The 5,100-nt window shown below is 55.2% G+C and overlaps 1 protein-coding gene across 5 annotated transcripts in view; it reads right to left on the bottom strand.

Annotated features, from left to right (window-relative positions):
* Sema3b (sema domain, immunoglobulin domain (Ig), short basic domain, secreted, (semaphorin) 3B) overlaps window positions 1–1,687 on the bottom strand; it is a 15,700-nt gene extending 14,013 nt beyond the window's left edge. The window contains exons 1-2 of one of the 5 annotated variants that reach the window (XM_013028140.1): window positions 1,596–1,687; window positions 1,126–1,206 (exon numbers count right to left, since the gene is read on the bottom strand). The gene's annotated coding sequence lies outside the window, so the exon portion shown is untranslated. Of the gene's footprint in view, window positions 1–885; window positions 981–1,125; window positions 1,207–1,595 lie in introns of those variants that run through there. The other 4 variants (XM_013028139.1, XM_013028143.1, XM_013028142.1 and 1 more) reach the window with 4 other exon arrangements.
* Window positions 1,688–5,100: the final 3,413 nt, after the last annotated feature.

Below are 5,100 nucleotides of genomic sequence, written 5' to 3' on the forward strand. Positions count from 1 at the left end.
CAAGGCTAGCACTCTACCACTTGAGCCACAGCACCACTTCCAGCTTTTTCTGCTTATGTGGTGCTGAGGAATTGAACCCAGGGCCTCATGCATGCATGGCAAGCACTCCACCACTGAGCCACCTTCCCAGCCCCTCCCTGAGACTCTTATCTCCAATGAACCACCAAGAAAATCAGAAGTGGTGCTGTGAATCAAGTGGTAGAGCGCTCACCTTGAGCTGAAGAGTTAAGGGACAGCACCCAGGCCCAGAGTTCAAGCCCCACTACTGACAACATAAATAAATAAAAGGCTGGGCAGCAGTCTATGAGACTCTTATCCAATTAACTATCAAAAAGCCAGAAGTGGAGCTGTGGCTCAAGTGGTAGAGCACCAGAGCTGAGCAAAAACGCTAAGGAGCAACACTCAAGCTCTGAGTTCAAGACCCAGTGCATACGTGCACACACATTTACACACACTTGCATGCACGCACACACACACACACACACACACACACACACACACACACACACACAAATGGGCCAATCACCTGAGCCCTACAATTTGCCCTTCCTTCTTCAGAAGGAAGGTAGGTGGATTATTCAAGTAGCCAGTGTCCCTACAGGTCTCCTTTCTGCTCCTCAGCCCCAGGTCCCAGTATGTCAGTGTCCTGGGCGGGGAGGGGGGGGGAGGTCCCCATAGAGGCTGCACTCCAAGAGGATCTATGCCCATGGGGTTATGATGGGGCTCCTGAATCTCCCCAAATACTGGAATAAGAGACAGCTTGAACCTGGCTCTCAACCGAATTGGCAAGCCAATGAGGAGGGCTGGGGTCTCTCCCACTGTCTGGGACCCCTTCCCTGGGACCCCATCCGCACCCCTCTGCTGGCCCAGCTCCTCGGACCCTACCTTTGGCTGGCATACCTATGGAGACAGGCCTGTCTGGGTTCTTGCTCTGGGGCTGCCCACTGATGGCACTGTCTGCCCAGCTCCAGAACCTGTCTCCTCACCCCTCCTCACCCACTGGCTGGGCCCCCCCCCTTTCTGCAGCCCTGCCTAGACTCGGAGTGGGGTGGCTGGGGTAGGATACCCATTTGAGGAAGGTTATGCCAATCCCGTCCGGGCCCAGCCTGGGTTGACGGCTCACACCTGCTTTCGCCATCAAGGCTGGAGGCAGTTCCACATCACCAGCTTTTCCGGAGAGCCACGTGGGCGCCAGGTCCCGCTGTCCTTAGGAAGGGAGGTGGGAGGAGGAGGATGGGGGGGCAAGGTGGGGGGGTAGGGCAGAGCCATGAACAGACACTTGAAACCTAGCCACTTCTCTGGTATTTTAATACCTGTCACGGCAGATCTCGGGGGGGGGGGGCAACGGATCTGTTGGGGGGGGGGGGGGCGGGGGGGGGGGGGCAAGGTGGGGGGGTAGGGCAGAGCCATGAACAGACACTTGAAACCTAGCCACTTCTCTGGTATTTTAATACCTGTCACGGCAGATCTCGGGGGGGGGGGGCAACGGATCTGTTGGGGGGAGGGGGGGCCTTCCACCCACCCACCCACGCATGAACCCCACAGTTCCGGCTCCACCTTCTCAGAGGACCCCCCCCACCCTACCCCTGGCCCACCTTTTTGGAAAGATCAGCTCCTCCCTTCCTGGCTGTTTCCTTTCCCTTCTTCTAAGGGCCATGGCAGGGCTGAGGTGGAGGGGCTGAAGGAGGGGCCACGGCGAACCCCAGCCTCTACCCCCTCCACCGCTTGAACTCCGCCCCTGCCCTCCCCGCCCTCCCCTCCTCCTCCTGCACATTCCTCCCGTGCTGAGGTCAGCTCCTCTGGGATGGCGAGCCCCCCCCCCCCTCCAGCCACATCATAGCTCTTCTCTCCCTCCTGTTTTCTTCATTGCCCAGTAGGGTGGAGTGGGGAGAAGGGGGGTGGGGGTGGGGCCTTCTCCAGAGCCCTTGGGGGGGGGAGGAGGGGCTACGCCTGAAAAGCTGCCCAAGTGGACTTCCGTACACATTTACAAACATGAACACAAACACTACATCATTCCCTAGGTCCCCTAAAAATAGCCTTCCTGGGGTGCTGATGAAGGGGATGATTGGGTGGAATATGGGTGAGCATGGGAGGGGCTGGGAGAGACACCCCCAGGGTAATACAGGGAGAGACAGAATTGAGTGTCGACACTGCTGCTTGCCAGATGTGTGTCCCTAGTTGGAGATAACCTCTCAGGCAGTTATAGTCACCGGGCTAGACCGGTCTGATACATAGTAGAGGCCCAACAAGTGTGCACTCTGTTACCCTGGCAGCACTGGGCATCCAGGACCAGATGGAGGGGTAAGGCCCCAAAGGAAACCTTTCTGCCCAGACCCTCTTGTCATTTCCCCTCAATCCCCAACACAACTATTTTCTTCTCTTCCTCCTCCTCTTTCTTCTGCTACTTTTCTTCTTCCTCTTCCTCTTCTTCCTTTCCTCCTTCCCCCATCTCTTCCTTTTTGTTTTGTTTTTGTTTGTTGGTTGGTTGGTACAGAGGCCTGAGCTCAGGGCCTGGGCCTGAGCTGGTTGTAGTTTTTTAGCTCAAGACTATAATGCTCTACTACTTGAACCACAGTTCCACTTTTGGCTTTTTTGGTGATTCATTGAAGATCAGTTTCTCCTGGACTTTTCCTGCCTGGGCTGGCTTCTAATCAGGATCCTTAGAATGAGGCTTGATGACTCCTTCATCTTGTTTGAATCCCCAGAACTGAATCTTCCCATCCCCAGTATGATCAGAAAGCTCATACCTGCAATCCTAGCTATGTAGGAGGCTGGGACTTGAGGATTATGATTTAAGCCAGATGCAGAAAGTAAGTGCAGGAGACTCTAATCTCCAGTAAACTACTCAGTAAACTACTTCAGTAAACTACATGGGGAGGTGGGGGGACTGGGAATGTGGCTTAGTGGTAGAGTGCTTGCTCAGCAAGCATGCATGAAGCCTTGGGTTCGATGCCTCCAGACTACATAAACAGAAAAAGCTGGAAGTGGAGCTGTGGCTCAAGTAGTAGTGCTAGCCTTGACCAAAAGAAGCTCAGGGACAGTGCCCAGACCCTGAATTCAAGCCTCAGGACTGGTGTATGCACACGCATGCGTGCATATGCACGCGTGTGCGCAAACACACGCACACACCAGAGTTGATGGGAGGGAATGGTAAATTATAATTTTTCTCCCAAGATCACCTAAGGGGCTGTAGCTCCAAGAGGAGAAACCAAGGCAGGGAGAAGAAAGGGACCTATGGCCTTGACCCCTGCCCCGTTGAGCCCTGTGCACATCACCATAGCTGGCAGGCTTGTATCTGCTTGTTGTCACGCAATTGCACACATGCTCTAGCTGGCTAGAAGCCATCACCCTGAGAGTGTGGCAGGGGCCGTGATGCACCTGGACTGCATTTCTTGGGTTCTTTCAGAGTCCAAAAAGCAGCTTGGGAGCATATAAATCCCCACAACAGGGATAGGGATGAGGGCCCAAGGTTTCCTTTAGGTAGTAGACATATATTTTGGGGTCAGTGTTCAAGGATAGACTCAGCCAAAACACACTGCTTCCAGAGACACGCAAACCCGGCTGGTATACTTCAGCCTATCACTAACTTGGCTCTCTTCGTCTGAGGGTGGGTGTGGAATGATTCTGTGGAACTCTGGGGAAGAGGGAGAGAGAGGGTTTTTGGACATCAGAAGTTATGAGGCTTCCTTGGAACATACTGAGAAGTTACTCCCAGACTTGACAGTTCCTGCAGCTCTGGCCTTGGGAGATCCATTCCCTATTTTGTCCCTGGCATCTAGTCCTCTGCCCACCTGCTGGCCTGGGCAGAGAAGAGAGCCTTCCTGCCTGCCTCCTTCCCACAGGGTCTCTTTCTTTTTTGTGCCAGGACTAGGGCTTGAACTCAGGGCCTGAGAGTTGTTCCTGAGCTTTTTCTTTTTTTCTCTCTCAAGGCTAGTTGTCTACCACTTGAGCCACAGCTCCATTTCCAGCTCTTTGGTAATTGATTGGAGATAGTGTCTCATGGACTTTCCTGCCTGGGCTGGCTCCAAACTGCAACCTCCGCCACCCGAGTAACTAAGGATTACAGGCATGAGCCACCAGTGCCTGGCTTCCCACAGGGTCTTTGAATGCTCTCTCCTCTTTAGGCCTCACTTAGAATTTCTCTTTCTCTTCCCAGCTGTTCCCCTGGCCCACAGATAGGTTAAAAATACCAAGGCTGCCACCACATCAGTCACCAGAGCAACTATTTCAAGTGGGCCAGGCCCTCTTGGAGTTGGATCAGCCTCGTGGCATAGCTGGGGGACAAATCCTCCTCACATTGGAACCACTGGGAGCCTCGGTGCTGTAGTTGGTTTTGCATATTCTGTTAAGGGTCCTGGGCCTCAGAGCTGCAGCTGTCGGAGGGTATGGGCAAGATGGGCTTCTTTATACTGGGAGAGCTGGGGGAAGGGACACACAGGGATCAGGGAACAGGGGAATTTCCCATCAGGAACAGCTCCAGGCTGTGTGTGTGTGTGTCCATTTCATGGAGTCCCTGCAGTTAGGGTTCAGGACACCTGGGAAGGTCTGTCTTGCCTGTTGCCCCCTCCTCCCTGAATGGCTGGGAATTTCCCAACAGTCAAAAAGACAAGGCCGATTGAGAGAAGCCGCCTCCGCCAATGCTGGGACAATGGTGCCTTATGCCCTTGAAGTCAGAACTGGGGTGAGAGGGCCGAGGGCAGGTGGGGGCCCGGCTCTGTGTGCACCCAGGGAAGCCCTTGATTGCCAAGACCCCACCGGAGCCGGGTTCAAGGAAGGGGTGGGGGCGGGGGATGCCACCCAGGGAGGGAGGCGGCAGGGGTGTGTGTGTGTGTGTGAGATCAGGGGGACAATACCCAGCCACTCAATGGCCCTCTCTGTGTGTAAGGCTCCCCTCGGGATAGAAGGAAGGAGCCATCTCCGGTGCCTGCTTCCTGACGGGCGGGCATGGCGGTCCTGGAGCCGCTCCAACCCTGATCGCGCAGCCAAGGATTCGGGGTGTGTGTGTGCGGGGGGGTGGTGTCCAGGCCTAAGCCTAGGAAGGAAGATGACAGGGATCCAGGCCGGGCGCTTCGAGGCGGGGAGGCGAAGGGAGCGGGAATG

The sequence above is a fragment of the Dipodomys ordii genome, unplaced genomic scaffold (assembly GCF_000151885.1).
Source record: "Dipodomys ordii isolate 6190 unplaced genomic scaffold, Dord_2.0 Scaffold107, whole genome shotgun sequence".
NCBI lineage: Eukaryota > Metazoa > Chordata > Mammalia > Rodentia > Heteromyidae > Dipodomys > Dipodomys ordii.